Source organism: Triturus cristatus, chromosome 12 (assembly GCF_964204655.1).
Source record: "Triturus cristatus chromosome 12, aTriCri1.1, whole genome shotgun sequence".
NCBI lineage: Eukaryota > Metazoa > Chordata > Amphibia > Caudata > Salamandridae > Triturus > Triturus cristatus.
This window is the reverse complement of record NC_140595.1, coordinates 727,087,927-727,106,751: the sequence shown is the minus strand read 5'-3', so window position 1 is coordinate 727,106,751 and position 18,825 is coordinate 727,087,927. Positions and strand designations below refer to the sequence as shown.

General features: G+C 40.1%; 9 non-coding genes across 9 annotated transcripts; all 9 read right to left on the bottom strand.

Moving 5' to 3' along the window:
- Positions 1-395: 395 nt before the first annotated feature.
- Positions 396-477, bottom strand: TRNAS-AGA (transfer RNA serine (anticodon AGA)). Its single transcript has one exon. It is a non-coding gene; the product is annotated as a tRNA-Ser (tRNA).
- Positions 478-3,065: 2,588 nt separating this feature from the next.
- Positions 3,066-3,137, bottom strand: TRNAH-GUG (transfer RNA histidin (anticodon GUG)). The gene has a single exon. It is a non-coding gene; the product is annotated as a tRNA-His (tRNA).
- A 1,281-nt stretch (positions 3,138-4,418) lies between these two features.
- On the bottom strand, positions 4,419-4,500 carry TRNAS-CGA (transfer RNA serine (anticodon CGA)). The gene has a single exon. It is a non-coding gene; the product is annotated as a tRNA-Ser (tRNA).
- Positions 4,501-7,080: 2,580 nt separating this feature from the next.
- Positions 7,081-7,152, bottom strand: TRNAH-GUG (transfer RNA histidin (anticodon GUG)). Its single transcript has one exon. It is a non-coding gene; the product is annotated as a tRNA-His (tRNA).
- A 1,281-nt stretch (positions 7,153-8,433) lies between these two features.
- On the bottom strand, positions 8,434-8,515 carry TRNAS-AGA (transfer RNA serine (anticodon AGA)). Its single transcript has one exon. It is a non-coding gene; the product is annotated as a tRNA-Ser (tRNA).
- Positions 8,516-11,103: 2,588 nt separating this feature from the next.
- Positions 11,104-11,175, bottom strand: TRNAH-GUG (transfer RNA histidin (anticodon GUG)). Its single transcript has one exon. It is a non-coding gene; the product is annotated as a tRNA-His (tRNA).
- Positions 11,176-12,456: 1,281 nt separating this feature from the next.
- Positions 12,457-12,538, bottom strand: TRNAS-AGA (transfer RNA serine (anticodon AGA)). The gene has a single exon. It is a non-coding gene; the product is annotated as a tRNA-Ser (tRNA).
- A 2,588-nt stretch (positions 12,539-15,126) lies between these two features.
- Positions 15,127-15,198, bottom strand: TRNAH-GUG (transfer RNA histidin (anticodon GUG)). The gene has a single exon. It is a non-coding gene; the product is annotated as a tRNA-His (tRNA).
- Positions 15,199-16,479: 1,281 nt separating this feature from the next.
- On the bottom strand, positions 16,480-16,561 carry TRNAS-CGA (transfer RNA serine (anticodon CGA)). Its single transcript has one exon. It is a non-coding gene; the product is annotated as a tRNA-Ser (tRNA).
- Between the last annotated feature and the right edge of the window lie 2,264 nt (positions 16,562-18,825).

The window sequence follows — 18,825 nt, the reverse complement described above, 5'->3', positions numbered from 1 at the left end:
TCTCTTCCTGGGACAGCAGGTTAAGAGAAATTACACATGGGGAGGTTAAGCATGTAACACGGGGGAGAATAAAAAAGAAAATGCAGTTTTATGAAGTGTGTTTGCCAATCCAGCCAGCACTTTTGTTCTATTTCTCTCTTTGCGTCTTTTATTGGTAAAGTAACTTTCAAGTGCATGCGCAGGTATGAATGAGAGAGCAACGGTATAATAATTTGAAGCGTTTACACCAGTGCTAAAGTAGGAATGAGGTGTAGCAAAGACATGAAAGAGGTAGCGATAACAAATATGTGGAGAGGCAATAGTGACACAAAAATAAGCCACCTATTTATAAAACTGAAATGGAAGAAATACTAAAGGTTAACTTCTGAAATTGTAGCCGATAATAAAAAGATTCTCGTTGTTGGCAGGATTCGAACCTGCGCGGGGATACCCCAATGGATTTCTAGTCCATCGCCTTAACCACTCGGCCACAACAACTTGCTGTAAGCTGCCTACAAATATTTTGTTTGAAAGTTTTGAAGTTTTCCCACATCAAAGTACTGATATTCTGCAATGCGCTTTTTAAAAACAATGTTTTTTTCATCATGCACGTTCTGTCCTAAAAATAAAAATTGCATGAGTATATCTCTGGATCTGTAAAAGGATACGCTTGCATTCAAACTCTCTTGTGGCACTCAAGTTTTTTGGACCCTGTTGCACTCTGTTTTTGTGCTGCTTTTAGTCTACGACCCATATTACAGAAGTCAACCATCTCTGATTATTTGGGACTCCTTTGTAAGTGCCTTATCTTTAATCCTTGAAAAGCTCTATAATAAAGGAGTCTGTCAAAGATTGCTTGAATGGAAGATAAAAGAAGGCCCACTTGTCTCACCAAATGCAGTAGAGAAACCTGATGTTTTACTCATGTTATCCTAAGTTCAGTTTTTGTTAGACCTGGCATCCTTAAGGTGGCCTACCAGCAACCTTTTTGCTTTTCACCTCACGTTTTGCTGTATCTTTATGTTGGCCTTAGGACTCTAATCACTTTATCACTACTGTGAGAAAGTGGCTCTGTATATACTGTTCCCAAATAGGTACAGTGTGCACAGAGTCCCCAGTCCCCAGAGGTTTGGCAGAGGCTAAAGTTAGATATAACCTTACTCTCTAAAGTGGTAGCTTGCCGAGCAGTAAGGCAGTATCAGAGTACAGTGTAAAACATTTGTTGTACACACTCAGTCAGCAAATGGTCTCACACACTCAAGAACTGAACTCTAGGCCATTGGTTTGAATACAAAAGATATTGTTGTTTTATTTTAGAACCAACAATAGGTATCAAAATATACTTTCTCAGAATGAGATGCTTTAGTTAAATACTTTGCAATAGGCAATTGACTTTTGCAGGTCATAGTTACAGTTTATTGCAATAGGCAACACAATTTGAATCACAATAATACATTGAGCTCAATGGGAATTTTAAGTTATATGCAATTAATTACTTTCAGGATTACTTTTCTAAATCCAGGACTGGATCCTAGATTCAGTCCTGGGACAGTTCTTGGAAACAAGTGAGTAAATTCGTTTTAGTTACTGTTGTGATTTTTAAGCAATATTTTGCTATTTTAAAAGTTGACACTTAGAAACTTTTGCTGATCAAATTACCAATGTTATCCTATGGAAGGAAATTCACTTAGCAGGTAAGTGGGGTTATGGTTACGTTTTCTAGGTCAGTGTTGGATCCTAGATCCAGCACTACTGTACCACCTGTAAGCAGTTGAGAAACTGCGTTTAAGTTATACAGGCGATTTTTAAGGAATATTTACATGTTTGCAAAATCGACACTTAGAAGAAATTTCACAGAAAAACAGTCAATGGTTTCCTATGGAAGAAAATTCAAGTTACGGGTAAAGTACGTTCTCGTTACTTTTGTAATCCAGTGCTGGGCTCCTAGGCTCAGTACTGGGACATCTATCTAAAACAGGTAAACAATTACGTTTTCACAGTTGGTACGATTTTTAAAGAATATTTGTAAGTTTCAAAAATCGACACTTAGAAAATTTTCAGCAAAAAGCAGGCAATGATATCCCATGGAAGGAAATTCGAGTTACTGGTAAGTACGGTTAAAATTACTTTTCAGGGTCAGTACCGAGCTCCAAGATGCAGCACTGAGGTCTCTCCTGATAACAGGTGAGTAAATCAGAATTCGTTGTTCGGCTGATTTTAGATGAATATTTTAAAGATCCAAAACTCCACACCACTTAGAAGAATTTCCAAGTGAAACCACTCAATGTTAGCCTATGGAAGAAAAGTGAGTTATCGGCTTTTAGGTAAGTACTCGACTGGCAGAGTTATGGTTCTGGGCATAGACTCAGGGGTCTCCCAGGGGAGTCCCAGCCTACTTGCCAAGCCTTAAACTCCCCTTTTATTACATATAATTTACACCTAAGGTAGGCCCTAGGTAGTCCTAGGTGCATGATGCTATGTAAGTAAAAAATAAGATATGTACTTTGGTGGTTCGCGTGTCCTGTAAGTACCAAACAGTCTATTTCATTTTTCACTACTGTGAGGTCTACCCCTCTCATAGGTTAGCTCTGTGTATTCCCCTATACTTTTTATTTGGTAATTCCATATCGGAGAGGAGTAGCTTTATTTATTTATTGAAAATCCTACTTACTGGTGAGGTTGGATTTAACTTTACTATTTTAGAAATGCCACTTTTAGAGAGTGAACATGTCTCTGCACTTACTGCTCTATTTGCCTGAAACCTGGCCCCAATACACGTCTGGATTGGGCTGGGTGACAGCAAAATTTGTGCCTTCCCTCTAGAGAGCCACAACACAGGTCACTCAACTGCACCTGGGGGGTGAGCTCCGCTCCCCCTCCACCCCCAATAGGTTCAAGAACGATAATTTATGTAAGTAAATACATTATAGCTACAGCTTATAATCATGCGAGTTTAAATCATTTGTTGTTAGATGGTTTAAATATTTGAAAGGATCTGTTTTTAATAGACATTTTACAAAAACCACTGGTACATTTGCTAATTCTGTAAAATTAACACCCAACTGCCGTGACATTGCCAACCACAATGCCGTGACTCGGATTCGAACCGAGGTTGCTGCGGCCACAACGCAGAGTACTAACCACTATACGATCACGGCGAGCTACTTGGGCTCAACGACATACAATGACATGGAGAATTTATAATTCGGAACACTCAGGGCTGTTCCTGTGATAGGCTGGATGTATTCATTGCTTCCTCATTCCTCATTCAGAGGCTGCGTCTCCTCAGTGGTTGATAGGCTGAAACCGTTTCCTGGCCGCCTGCTTGTGAAATGCCAGGAGTCAAAGATCACACATTACACTTGCGGACCTGTGATGGGACACCAATGCAGAGAAACCCACCTGGCACAGACCTTCTATTCTGTCTATTAGACCTGCATCTTCCCTGCACCTTTCAAGCCATTTGTATGTGAAGCAAGAAAGAGTTAGAGAGTGATCCATCTACACTTTTATAGGGAGGATGTCGCCGTGAGCTCCTCCCAGCTAATCACACGAACAGCAGAAAAGCAAGATAAATACACAGTTGAGGGGTGGGCTGCATGGTTATGTTTTTGAGTAAATATTGAAACTGACCTCAGTGGCTCATTAGCAGAGCTGCGGCTAATGACTGGTGCCAAATGATGATGAAGCAAGCACAATGGCTCGTAGGGGACCCACAACACGCTTTTCTTAGCTCACTGAATTAAAGTATAAACTTCCGCCGTGTGTGAGTGGTAAAGGCTTGTTAATATGGTTCCTTTTCCAATTCAAGTCTGACAACAAGAGGCAGGAACCACGTGGCTTCGGAAGCTCAGGAAAGTAGCCACCAACCACAGAGAAAGAGAGAACTGGCAGTATGAGAGGTGGAGAAAACAGAAGCGGGAGCAAGGAGCTCAAATGAGATTGATGGCGTTTAAATAGAGCGCGTAAAGGAACAGTTACACAGCTAAGAAATGGGAAAGACAGACTAGGGAAAAAAACACAGAAAGAGCCTGTAGATGAAATTCTCTTCCTGGGACAGCAGGTTAAGAGAAATTACACATGGGGAGGTTAAGCATGTAACACGGGGGAGAATAAAAAAGAAAATGCAGTTTTATGAAGTGTGTTTGCCAATCCAGCCAGCACTTTTGTTCTATTTCTCTCTTTGCGTCTTTTATTGGTAAAGTAACTTTCAAGTGCATGCGCAGGTATGAATGAGAGAGCAACGGTATAATAATTTGAAGCGTTTACACCAGTGCTAAAGTAGGAATGAGGTGTAGCAAAGACATGAAAGAGGTAGCGATAACAAATATGTGGAGAGGCAATAGTGACACAAAAATAAGCCACCTATTTATAAAACTGAAATGTAAGAAATACTAAAGGTTAACTTCTGAAATTGTAGCCGATAATAAAAAGATTCTCGTTGTTGGTAGGATTCGAACCTGCGCGGGGATACCCCAATGGATTTCGAGTCCATCGCCTTAACCACTCGGCCACAACAACTTGCTGTAAGCTGCTTACAAATATTTTGTTTGAACGTTTTCCCACATCAAAGTACTGATATTCTGCAATGCGCTTTTTAAAAACAATGTTTTTTTCATCATGCACGTTCTGTCCTAAAAACAAAAATTGCATGAGTATATCTCTGGATCTGTAAAAGGATACGCTTGCATTCAAACTCTCTTGTGGCACTCAAGTTTTTTGGACCCTGTTGCACTCTGTTTTTGCGCTGCTTTTAGTCTACGACCCATATTACAGAAGTCAACCATCTCTGAGTATTTGGGACTCCTTTGTAAGTGCCTTATCTTTAATCCTTGAAAAGCTCTATAATAAAGGGGTCTGTCAAAGATTGCTTGAATGGAAGATAAAAGAAGGCCCACTTGTCTCACCAAATGCAGTAGAGAAACCTGATGTTTTACTCATGTTATCCTTAGTTCAGTTTTTGTTAGACCTGGCATCCTTAAGGTGGCCTACCAGCAACCTTTTTGCTTTTCACCTCACGTTTTGCTGTATCTTTATGTTGGCCTTAGGACTCTAATCACTTTATCACTACTGTGAGAAAGTGGCTCTGTATATACTGTTCCCAAATAGGTACAGTGTGCACAGAGTCCCCAGTCCCCAGAGGTTTGGCAGAGGCTAAAGTTAGATATAACCTTACTCTCTAAAGTGGTAGCTTGCCGAGCAGTAAGGCAGTATCAGAGTACAGTGTAAAACATTTGTTGTACACACTCAGTCAGCAAATGGTCTCACACACTCAAGAACTGAACTCTAGGCCATTGGTTTGCATACAAAAGATATTGTTGTTTTATTTTAGAACCAACAATAGGTATCAAAATATACTTTCTCAGAATGAGATGCTTTAGTTAAATACTTTGCAATAGGCAATTGACTTTTGCAGGTCATAGTTACAGTTTATTGCAATAGGCAACACAATTTGAATCACAATAATACATTGAGCTCAACGGGAATTTTAAGTTATATGCAAGTAATTACTTTCAGGATTACTTTTCTAAATCCAGGACTGGATCCTAGATTCAGTCCTGGGACAGTTCTTGGAAACAAGTGAGTAAATTCGTTTTAGTTACTGTTGTGATTTTTAAGCAATATTTTGCTATTTTAAAAGTTGACACTTAGAAACATTTGCTGATCAAATTACCAAAGTTATCCTATGGAAGGAAATTCACTTAGCAGGTAAGTGGGGTTATGGTTACTTTTTCTAGGTCAGTGTTGGATCCTAGATCCAGCACTACTGTACCACCTGTAAGCAGTTGAGAAACTGCGTTTAAGTTATACAGGCGATTTTTAAGGAATATTTACATGTTTGCAAAATCGACACTTAGAAGAAATTTCACAGAAAAACAGTCAATGGTTTCCTATGGAAGAAAATTCAAGTTACGGGTAAAGTACGTTCTCGTTACTTTTGTAATCCAGTGCTGGGCTCCTAGGCTCAGTACTGGGACATCTATCTAAAACAGGTAAACAATTACGTTTTCACAGTTGGTACGATTTTTAAAGAATATTTGTAAGTTTCAAAAATCGACACTTAGAAAATTTTCAGCAAAAAGCAGGCAATGATATCCCATGGAAGGAAATTCGAGTTACTGGTAAGTACAGTTAAAATTACTTTTCAGGGTCAGTACTGAGCTCCAAGATGCAGCACTGAGGTCTCTCCTGATAACAGGTGAGTAAATCAGAATTCGTTGTTCGGCTGATTTTAGATGAATATTTTAAAGTTCCAAAACTCCACACCACTTAGAAGAATTTCCAAGTGAAACCACTCAATGTTAGCCTATGGAAGAAAAGTGAGTTATCGGCTTTTAGGTAAGTACTCGACTGGCAGAGTTATGGTTCTGGGCATAGACTCAGGGGTCTCCCAGGGGAGTCCCAGCCTACTTGCCAAGCCTTAAACTCCCCTTTTATTACATATAATTTATACCTAAGGTAGGCCCTAGGTAGTCCTAGGTGCATGATGCTATGTAAGTAAAAAATAAGATATGTACTTTGGTGGTTCGCGTGTCCTGTAAGTACCAAACAGTCTATTTCATTTTTCACTACTGTGAGGTCTACCCCTCTCATAGGTTAGCTCTGTGTATTCCCCTATACTTTTTATTTGGTAATTCCATATCGGAGAGGAGTAGCTTTATTTATTTATTGAAAATCCTACTTACTGGTGAGGTTGGATTTAACTTTACTATTTTAGAAATGCCACTTTTAGAGAGTGAACATGTCTCTGCACTTACTGCTCTATTTGCCTGAAACCTGGCCCCAATACACGTCTGGATTGGGCTGGGTGACAGCAAAATTTGTGCCTTCCCTCTAGAGAGCCACAACACAGGTCACTCAACTGCACCTGGGGGGTGAGCTCCGCTCCCCCTCCACCTCCAATAGGTTCAAGAACGATAATTTATGTAAGTAAATACATTATAGCTACAGCTTATAATCATGCGAGTTTAAATCATTTGTTGTTAGATGGTTTAAATATTTGAAAGGATCTGTTTTTAATAGACATTTTACAAAAACCACTGGTACATTTGCTAATTCTGTAAAATTAACACCCAACTGCCGTGACATTGCCAACCACTATGCCGTGACTCGGATTCGAACCGAGGTTACTGCGGCCACAACGCAGAGTACTAACCACTATACGATCACGGCGAGCTACTTGGGCTCAACGACATACAGTGACATGGAGAATTTATAATTCGGAACACTCAGGGCTGTTCCTGTGATAGGCTGGATGTATTCATTGCTTCCTCATTCCTCATTCAGAGGCTGCGTCTCCTCAGTGGTTGATAGGCTGAAACCGTTTCCTGGCCGCCTGCTTGTGAAATGCCAGGAGTCAAAGATCACACATTACACTTGCGGACCTGTGATGGGACACCAATGCAGAGAAACCCACCTGGCACAGACCTTCTATTCTGTCTATTAGACCTGCATCTTCCCTGCACCTTTCAAGCCATTTGTATGTGAAGCAAGAAAGAGTTAGAGAGTGATCCATCTACACTTTTATAGGGAGGATGTCGCCGTGAGCTCCTCCCAGCTAATCACACGAACAGCAGAAAAGCAAGATAAATACACAGTTGAGGGGTGGGCTGCATGGTTATGTTTTTGAGTAAATATTGAAACTGACCTCAGTGGCTCATTAGCAGAGCTGCGGCTAATGACTGGTGCCAAATCATGATGAAGCAAGCACCATGGCTCGTAGGGGACCCACAACACGCTTTTCTTAGCTCACTGAATTAAAGTATAAACTTCCGCCGTGTGTGAGTGGTAAAGGCTTGTTAATATAGTTCCTTTTCCAATTCAAGTCTGACAACAAGAGGCAGGAACCACGTGGCTTCGGAAGCTCAGGAAAGTAGCCACCAACCACAGAGAAAGAGAGAACTGGCAGTATGAGAGGTGGAGAAAACAGAAGCGGGAGCAAGGAGCTCAAATGAGATTGATGGCGTTTAAATAGAGCGCGTAAAGGAACAGTTACACAGCTAAGAAATGGGAAAGACAGACTAGGGAAAAAAACACAGAAAGAGCCTGTAGATGAAATTCTCTTCCTGGGACAGCAGGTTAAGAGAAATTACACATGGGGAGGTTAAGCATGTAACACGGGGGAGAATAAAAAAGAAAATGCAGTTTTATGAAGTGTGTTTGCCAATCCAGCCAGCACTTTTGTTCTATTTCTCTCTTTGAGTCTTTTATTGGTAAAGTAACTTTCAAGTGCATGCGCAGGTATGAATGAGAGAGCAACGGTATAATAATTTGAAGCGTGTACACCAGGGCTAAAGTAGGAATGAGGTGTAGCAAAGACATGAAAGAGGTAGCGATAACAAATATGTGGAGAGGCAATAGTGACACAAAAATAAGCCACCTATTTATAAAACTGAAATGGAAGAAATACTAAAGGTTAACTTCTGAAATTGTAGCCGATAATAAAAAGATTCTCGTTGTTGGCAGGATTCAAACCTGCGCGGGGATACCCCAATGGATTTCTAGTCCATCGCCTTAACCACTCGGCCACAACAACTTGCTGTAAGCTGCCTACAAATATTTTGTTTGAAAGTTTTGAAGTTTTCCCACATCAAAGTACTGATATTCTGCAATGCGCTTTTTAAAAACAATGTTTTTTTCATCATGCACGTTCTGTCCTAAAAATAAAAATTGCATGAGTATATCTCTGGATCTGTAAAAGGATACGCTTGCATTCAAACTCTCTTGTGGCACTCAAGTTTTTTGGACCCTGTTGCACTCTGTTTTTGTGCTGCTTTTAGTCTACGACCCATATTACAGAAGTCAACCATCTCTGATTATTTGAGACTCCTTTGTAAGTGCCTTATCTTTAATCCTTGAAAAGCTCTATAATAAAGGGGTCTGTCTAAGATTGCTTGAATGGAAGATAAAAGAAGGCCCACTTGTCTCACCAAATGCAGTAGAGAAACCTGATGTTTTACTCATGTTATCCTTAGTTCAGTTTTTGTTAGACCTGGCATCCTTAAGGTGGCCTACCAGCAACCTTTTTGCTTTTCACCTCATGTTTTGCTGTATCTTTATGTTGGCCTTAGGACTCTAATCACTTTATCACTACTGTGAGAAAGTGGCTCTGTATATACTGTTCCCAAATAGGTACAGTGTGCACAGAGTCCCCAGTCCCCAGAGGTTTGGCAGAGGCTAAAGTTAGATATAACCTTACTCTCTAAAGTGGTAGCTTGCCGAGCAGTAAGGCAGTATCAGAGTACAGTGTAAAACATTTGTTGTACACACTCAGTCAGCAAATGGTCTCACACACTCAAGAACTGAACTCTAGGCCATTGGTTTGAATACAAAAGATATTGTTGTTTTATTTTAGAACCAACAATAGGTATCAAAATATACTTTCTCAGAATGAGATGCTTTAGTTAAATACTTTGCAATAGGCAATTGACTTTTGCAGGTCATAGTTACAGTTTATTGCAATAGGCAACACAATTTGAATCACAATAATTCATTGAGCTCAATGGGAATTTTAAGTTATATGCAATTAATTACTTTCAGGATTACTTTTCTAAATCCAGGACTGGATCCTAGATTCAGTCCTGGGACAGTTCTTGGAAACAAGTGAGTAAATTCGTTTTAGTTACTGTTGTGATTTTTAAGCAATATTTTGCTATTTTAAAAGTTGACACTTAGAAACTTTTGCTGATCAAATTACCAATGTTATCCTATGGAAGGAAATTCACTTAGCAGGTAAGTGGGGTTATGGTTACGTTTTCTAGGTCAGTGTTGGATCCTAGATCCAGCACTACTGTACCACCTGTAAGCAGTTGAGAAACTGCGTTTAAGTTATACAGGCGATTTTTAAGGAATATTTACATGTTTGCAAAATCGACACTTAGAAGAAATTTCACAGAAAAACAGTCAATGGTTTCCTATGGAAGAAAATTCAAGTTACGGGTAAAGTACGTTCTCGTTACTTTTGTAATCCAGTGCTGGGCTCCTAGGCTCAGTACTGGGACATCTATCTAAAACAGGTAAACAATTACGTTTTCACAGTTGGTACGATTTTTAAAGAATATTTGTAAGTTTCAAAAATCGACACTTAGAACATTTTCAGCAAAAAGCAGGCAATTATATCCCATGGAAGGAAATTCGAGTTACTGGTAAGTACGGTTAAAATTACTTTTCAGGGTCAGTACCGAGCTCCAAGATGCAGCACTGAGGTCTCTCCTGATAACAGGTGAGTAAATCAGAATTCGTTGTTCGGCTGATTTTAGATGAATATTTTAAAGTTCCAAAACTCCACACCACTTAGAAGAATTTCCAAGTGAAACCACTCAATGTTAGCCTATGGAAGAAAAGTGAGTTATCGGCTTTTAGGTAAGTACTCGACTGGCAGAGTTATGGTTCTGGGCATAGACTCAGGGGTCTCCCAGGGGAGTCCCAGCCTACTTGCCAAGCCTTAAACTCCCCTTTTATTACATATAATTTACACCTAAGGTAGGCCCTAGGTAGTCCTAGGTGCATGATGCTATGTAAGTAAAAAATAAGATATGTACTTTGGTGGTTCGCGTGTCCTGTAAGTACCAAACAGTCTATTTCATTTTTCACTACTGTGAGGTCTACCCCTCTCATAGGTTAGCTCTGTGTATTCCCCTATACTTTTTATTTGGTAATTCCATATCGGAGAGGAGTAGCTTTATTTATTTATTGAAAATCCTACTTACTGGTGAGGTTGGATTTAACTTTACTATTTTAGAAATGCCACTTTTAGAGAGTGAACATGTCTCTGCACTTACTGCTCTATTTGCCTGAAACCTGGCCCCAATACACGTCTGGATTGGGCTGGGTGACAGCAAAATTTGTGCCTTCCCTCTAGAGAGCCACAACACAGGTCACTCAACTGCACCTGGGGGGTGAGCTCCGCTCCCCCTCCACCCCCAATAGGTTCAAGAACGATAATTTATGTAAGTAAATACATTATAGCTACAGCTTATAATCATGCGAGTTTAAATCATTTGTTGTTAGATGGTTTAAATATTTGAAAGGATCTGTTTTTAATAGACATTTTACAAAAACCACTGGTACATTTGCTAATTCTGTAAAATTAACACCCAACTGCCGTGACATTGCCAACCACAATGCCGTGACTCGGATTCGAACCGAGGTTGCTGCGGCCACAACGCAGAGTACTAACCACTATACGATCACGGCGAGCTACTTGGGCTCAACGACATACAATGACATGGAGAATTTATAATTCGGAACACTCAGGGCTGTTCCTGTGATAGGCTGGATGTATTCATTGCTTCCTCATTCCTCATTCAGAGGCTGCGTCTCCTCAGTGGTTGATAGGCTGAAACCGTTTCCTGGCCGCCTGCTTGTGAAATGCCAGGAGTCAAAGATCACACATTACACTTGCGGACCTGTGATGGGACACCAATGCAGAGCAACCCACCTGGCACAGGCCTTCTATTCTGTCTATTAGACCTGCATCTTCCCTGCACCTTTCAAGCCATTTGTATGTGAAGCAAGAAAGAGTTAGAGAGTGATCCATCTACACTTTTATAGGGAGGATGTCGCCGTGAGCTCCTCCCAGCTAATCACACGAACAGCAGAAAAGCAGGATAAATACACAGTTGAGGGGTGGGCTGCATGGTTATGTTTTTGAGTAAATATTGAAACTGACCTCAGTGGCTCATTAGCAGAGCTGCGGCTAATGACTGGTGCCAAATGATGATGAAGCAAGCACAATGGCTCGTAGGGGACCCACAACACGCTTTTCTTAGCTCACTGAATTAAAGTATAAACTTCCGCCGTGTGTGAGTGGTAAAGGCTTGTTAATATGGTTCCTTTTCCAATTCAAGTCTGACAACAAGAGGCAGGAACCACGTGGCTTCGGAAGCTCAGGAAAGTAGCCACCAACCACAGAGAAAGAGAGAACTGGCAGTATGAGAGGTGGAGAAAACAGAAGCGGGAGCAAGGAGCTCAAATGAGATTGATGGCGTTTAAATAGAGCGCGTAAAGGAACAGTTACACAGCTAAGAAATGGGAAAGACAGACTAGGGAAAAAAACACAGAAAGAGCCTGTACATGAAATTCTCTTCCTGGGACAGCAGGTTAAGAGAAATTACACATGGGGAGGTTAAGCATGTAACACGGGGGAGAATAAAAAAGAAAATGCAGTTTTATGAAGTGTGTTTGCCAATCCAGCCAGCACTTTTGTTCTATTTCTCTCTTTGCGTCTTTTATTGGTAAAGTAACTTTCAAGTGCATGCGCAGGTATGAATGAGAGAGCAACGGTATAATAATTTGAAGCGTTTACACCAGTGCTAAAGTAGGAATGAGGTGTAGCAAAGACATGAAAGAGGTAGCGATAACAAATATGTGGAGAGGCAATAGTGACACAAAAATAAGCCACCTATTTATAAAACTGAAATGGAAGAAATACTAAAGGTTAACTTCTGAAATTGTAGCCGATAATAAAAAGATTCTCGTTGTTGGCAGGATTCGAACCTGCGCGGGGATACCCCAATGGATTTCTAGTCCATCGCCTTAACCACTCGGCCACAACAACTTGCTGTAAGCTGCCTACAAATATTTTGTTTGAAAGTTTTGAAGTTTTCCCACATCAAAGTACTGATATTCTGCAATGCGCTTTTTAAAAACAATGTTTTTTTCATCATGCACGTTCTGTCCTAAAAATAAAAATTGCATGAGTATATCTCTGGATCTGTAAAAGGATACGCTTGCATTCAAACTCTCTTGTGGCACTCAAGTTTTTTGGACCCTGTTGCACTCTGTTTTTGTGCTGCTTTTAGTCTACGACCCATATTACAGAAGTCAACCATCTCTGATTATTTGGGACTCCTTTGTAAGTGCCTTATCTTTAATCCTTGAAAAGCTCTATAATAAAGGAGTCTGTCAAAGATTGCTTGAATGGAAGATAAAAGAAGGCCCACTTGTCTCACCAAATGCAGTAGAGAAACCTGATGTTTTACTCATGTTATCCTAAGTTCAGTTTTTGTTAGACCTGGCATCCTTAAGGTGGCCTACCAGCAACCTTTTTGCTTTTCACCTCACGTTTTGCTGTATCTTTATGTTGGCCTTAGGACTCTAATCACTTTATCACTACTGTGAGAAAGTGGCTCTGTATATACTGTTCCCAAATAGGTACAGTGTGCACAGAGTCCCCAGTCCCCAGAGGTTTGGCAGAGGCTAAAGTTAGATATAACCTTACTCTCTAAAGTGGTAGCTTGCCGAGCAGTAAGGCAGTATCAGAGTACAGTGTAAAACATTTGTTGTACACACTCAGTCAGCAAATGGTCTCACACACTCAAGAACTGAACTCTAGGCCATTGGTTTGAATACAAAAGATATTGTTGTTTTATTTTAGAACCAACAATAGGTATCAAAATATACTTTCTCAGAATGAGATGCTTTAGTTAAATACTTTGCAATAGGCAATTGACTTTTGCAGGTCATAGTTACAGTTTATTGCAATAGGCAACACAATTTGAATCACAATAATACATTGAGCTCAATGGGAATTTTAAGTTATATGCAATTAATTACTTTCAGGATTACTTTTCTAAATCCAGGACTGGATCCTAGATTCAGTCCTGGGACAGTTCTTGGAAACAAGTGAGTAAATTCGTTTTAGTTACTGTTGTGATTTTTAAGCAATATTTTGCTATTTTAAAAGTTGACACTTAGAAACTTTTGCTGATCAAATTACCAATGTTATCCTATGGAAGGAAATTCACTTAGCAGGTAAGTGGGGTTATGGTTACGTTTTCTAGGTCAGTGTTGGATCCTAGATCCAGCACTACTGTACCACCTGTAAGCAGTTGAGAAACTGCGTTTAAGTTATACAGGCGATTTTTAAGGAATATTTACATGTTTGCAAAATCGACACTTAGAAGAAATTTCACAGAAAAACAGTCAATGGTTTCCTATGGAAGAAAATTCAAGTTACGGGTAAAGTACGTTCTCGTTACTTTTGTAATCCAGTGCTGGGCTCCTAGGCTCAGTACTGGGACATCTATCTAAAACAGGTAAACAATTACGTTTTCACAGTTGGTACGATTTTTAAAGAATATTTGTAAGTTTCAAAAATCGACACTTAGAAAATTTTCAGCAAAAAGCAGGCAATGATATCCCATGGAAGGAAATTCGAGTTACTGGTAAGTACGGTTAAAATTACTTTTCAGGGTCAGTACCGAGCTCCAAGATGCAGCACTGAGGTCTCTCCTGATAACAGGTGAGTAAATCAGAATTCGTTGTTCGGCTGATTTTAGATGAATATTTTAAAGATCCAAAACTCCACACCACTTAGAAGAATTTCCAAGTGAAACCACTCAATGTTAGCCTATGGAAGAAAAGTGAGTTATCGGCTTTTAGGTAAGTACTCGACTGGCAGAGTTATGGTTCTGGGCATAGACTCAGGGGTCTCCCAGGGGAGTCCCAGCCTACTTGCCAAGCCTTAAACTCCCCTTTTATTACATATAATTTACACCTAAGGTAGGCCCTAGGTAGTCCTAGGTGCATGATGCTATGTAAGTAAAAAATAAGATATGTACTTTGGTGGTTCGCGTGTCCTGTAAGTACCAAACAGTCTATTTCATTTTTCACTACTGTGAGGTCTACCCCTCTCATAGGTTAGCTCTGTGTATTCCCCTATACTTTTTATTTGGTAATTCCATATCGGAGAGGAGTAGCTTTATTTATTTATTGAAAATCCTACTTACTGGTGAGGTTGGATTTAACTTTACTATTTTAGAAATGCCACTTTTAGAGAGTGAACATGTCTCTGCACTTACTGCTCTATTTGCCTGAAACCTGGCCCCAATACACGTCTGGATTGGGCTGGGTGACAGCAAAATTTGTGCCTTCCCTCTAGAGAGCCACAACACAGGTCACTCAACTGCACCTGGGGGGTGAGCTCCGCTCCCCCTCCACCCCCAATAGGTTCAAGAACGATAATTTATGTAAGTAAATACATTATAGCTACAGCTTATAATCATGCGAGTTTAAATCATTTGTTGTTAGATGGTTTAAATATTTGAAAGGATCTGTTTTTAATAGACATTTTACTAAAACCACTGGTACATTTGCTAATTCTGTAAAATTAACACCCACCCGCCGTGACATTGCCAACCACAATGCCGTGACTCGGATTCGAACCGAGGTTGCTGCGGCCACAACGCAGAGTACTAACCACTATACGATCACGGCGAGCTACTTGGGCTCAACGACATACAGTGACATGGAGAATTTATAATTCGGAACACTCAGGGCTGTTCCTGTGATAGGCTGGATGTATTCATTGCTTCCTCATTCCTCATTCAGAGGCTGCGTCTCCTCAGTGGTTGATAGGCTGAAACCGTTTCCTGGCCGCCTGCTTGTGAAATGCCAGGAGTCAAAGATCACACATTACACTTGCGGACCTGTGATGGAACAACAATGCAGAGAAACCCACCTGGCACAGACCTTCTATTCTGTCTATTAGACCTGCATCTTCCCTGCACCTTTCAAGCCATTTGTATGTGAAGCAAGAAAGAGTTAGAGAGTGATCCATCTACACTTTTATAGGGAGGATGTCGCCGTGAGCTCCTCCCAGCTAATCACACGAACAGCAGAAAAGCAAGATAAATACACAGTTGAGGGGTGGGCTGCATGGTTATGTTTTTGAGTAAATATTGAAACTGACCTCAGTGGCTCATTAGCAGAGCTGCGGCTAATGACTGGTGCCAAATGATGATGAAGCAAGCACAATGGCTCGTAGGGGACCCACAACACGCTTTTCTTAGCTCACTGAATTAAAGTATAAACTTCCGCCGTGTGTGAGTGGTAAAGGCTTGTTAATATGGTTCCTTTTCCAATTCAAGTCTGACAACAAGAGGCAGGAACCACGTGGCTTCGGAAGCTCAGGAAAGTAGCCACCAACCACAGAGAAAGAGAGAACTGGCAGTATGAGAGGTGGAGAAAACAGAAGCGGGAGCAAGGAGCTCAAATGAGATTGATGGCGTTTAAATAGAGCGCGTAAAGGAACAGTTACACAGCTAAGAAATGGGAAAGACAGACTAGGGAAAAAAACACAGAAAGAGCCTGTAGATGAAATTCTCTTCCTGGGACAGCAGGTTAAGAGAAATTACACATGGGGAGGTTAAGCATGTAACACGGGGGAGAATAAAAAAGAAAATGCAGTTTTATGAAGTGTGTTTGCCAATCCAGCCAGCACTTTTGTTCTATTTCTCTCTTTGCGTCTTTTATTGGTAAAGTAACTTTCAAGTGCATGCGCAGGTATGAATGAGAGAGCAACGGTATAATAATTTGAAGCGTTTACACCAGTGCTAAAGTAGGAATGAGGTGTAGCAAAGACATGAAAGAGGTAGCGATAACAAATATGTGGAGAGGCAATAGTGACACAAAAATAAGCCACCTATTTATAAAACTGAAATGTAAGAAATACTAAAGGTTAACTTCTGAAATTGTAGCCGATAATAAAAAGATTCTCGTTGTTGGTAGGATTCGAACCTGCGCGGGGATACCCCAATGGATTTCGAGTCCATCGCCTTAACCACTCGGCCACAACAACTTGCTGTAAGCTGCTTACAAATATTTTGTTTGAACGTTTTCCCACATCAAAGTACTGATATTCTGCAATGCGCTTTTTAAAAACAATGTTTTTTTCATCATGCACGTTCTGTCCTAAAAACAAAAATTGCATGAGTATATCTCTGGATCTGTAAAAGGATACGCTTGCATTCAAACTCTCTTGTGGCACTCAAGTTTTTTGGACCCTGTTGCACTCTGTTTTTGCGCTGCTTTTAGTCTACGACCCATATTACAGAAGTCAACCATCTCTGAGTATTTGGGACTCCTTTGTAAGTGCCTTATCTTTAATCCTTGAAAAGCTCTATAATAAAGGGGTCTGTCAAAGATTGCTTGAATGGAAGATAAAAGAAGGCCCACTTGTCTCACCAAATGCAGTAGAGAAACCTGATGTTTTACTCATGTTATCCTTAGTTCAGTTTTTGTTAGACCTGGCATCCTTAAGGTGGCCTACCAGCAACCTTTTTGCTTTTCACCTCACGTTTTGCTGTATCTTTATGTTGGCCTTAGGACTCTAATCACTTTATCACTACTGTGAGAAAGTGGCTCTGTATATACTGTTCCCAAATAGGTACAGTGTGCACAGAGTCCCCAGTCCCCAGAGGTTTGGCAGAGGCTAAAGTTAGATATAACCTTACTCTCTAAAGTGGTAGCTTGCCGAGCAGTAAGGCAGTATCAGAGTACAGTGTAAAACATTTGTTGTACACACTCAGTCAGCAAATGGTCTCACACACTCAAGAACTGAACTCTAGGCCATTGGTTTGCATACAAAAGATATTGTTGTTTTATTTTAGAACCAACAATAGGTATCAAAATATACTTTCTCAGAATGAGATGCTTTAGTTAAATACTTTGCAATAGGCAATTGACTTTTGCAGGTCATAGTTACAGTTTATTGCAATAGGCAACACAATTTGAATCACAATAATACATTGAGCTCAACGGGAATTTTAAGTTATATGCAAGTAATTACTTTCAGGATTACTTTTCTAAATCCAGGACTGGATCCTAGATTCAGTCCTGGGACAGTTCTTGGAAACAAGTGAGTAAATTCGTTTTAGTTACTGTTGTGATTTTTAAGCAATATTTTGCTATTTTAAAAGTTGACACTTAGAAACATTTGCTGATCAAATTACCAAAGTTATCCTATGGAAGGAAATTCACTTAGCAGGTAAGTGGGGTTATGGTTACTTTTTCTAGGTCAGTGTTGGATCCTAGATCCAGCACTACTGTACCACCTGTAAGCAGTTGAGAAACTGCGTTTAAGTTATACAGGCGATTTTTAAGGAATATTTACATGTTTGCAAAATCGACACTTAGAAGAAATTTCACAGAAAAACAGTCAATGGTTTCCTATGGAAGAAAATTCAAGTTACGGGTAAAGTACGTTCTCGTTACTTTTGTAATCCAGTGCTGGGCTCCTAGGCTCAGTACTGGGACATCTATCTAAAACAGGTAAACAATTACGTTTTCACAGTTGGTACGATTTTTAAAGAATATTTGTAAGTTTCAAAAATCGACACTTAGAAAATTTTCAGCAAAAAGCAGGCAATGATATCCCATGGAAGGAAATTCGAGTTACTGGTAAGTACAGTTAAAATTACTTTTCAGGGTCAGTACTGAGCTCCAAGATGCAGCACTGAGGTCTCTCCTGATAACAGGTGAGTAAATCAGAATTCGTTGTTCGGCTGATTTTAGATGAATATTTTAAAGTTCCAAAACTCCACACCACTTAGAAGAATTTCCAAGTGAAACCACTCAATGTTAGCCTATGGAAGAAAAGTGAGTTATCGGCTTTTAGGTAAGTACTCGACTGGCAGAGTTATGGTTCTGGGCATAGACTCAGGGGTCTCCCAGGGGAGTCCCAGCCTACTTGCCAAGCCTTAAACTCCCCTTTTATTACATATAATTTATACCTAAGGTAGGCCCTAGGTAGTCCTAGGTGCATGATGCTATGTAAGTAAAAAATAAGATATGTACTTTGGTGGTTCGCGTGTCCTGTAAGTACCAAACAGTCTATTTCATTTTTCACTACTGTGAGGTCTACCCCTCTCATAGGTTAGCTCTGTGTATTCCCCTATACTTTTTATTTGGTAATTCCATATCGGAGAGGAGTAGCTTTATTTATTTATTGAAAATCCTACTTACTGGTGAGGTTGGATTTAACTTTACTATTTTAGAAATGCCACTTTTAGAGAGTGAACATGTCTCTGCACTTACTGCTCTATTTGCCTGAAACCTGGCCCC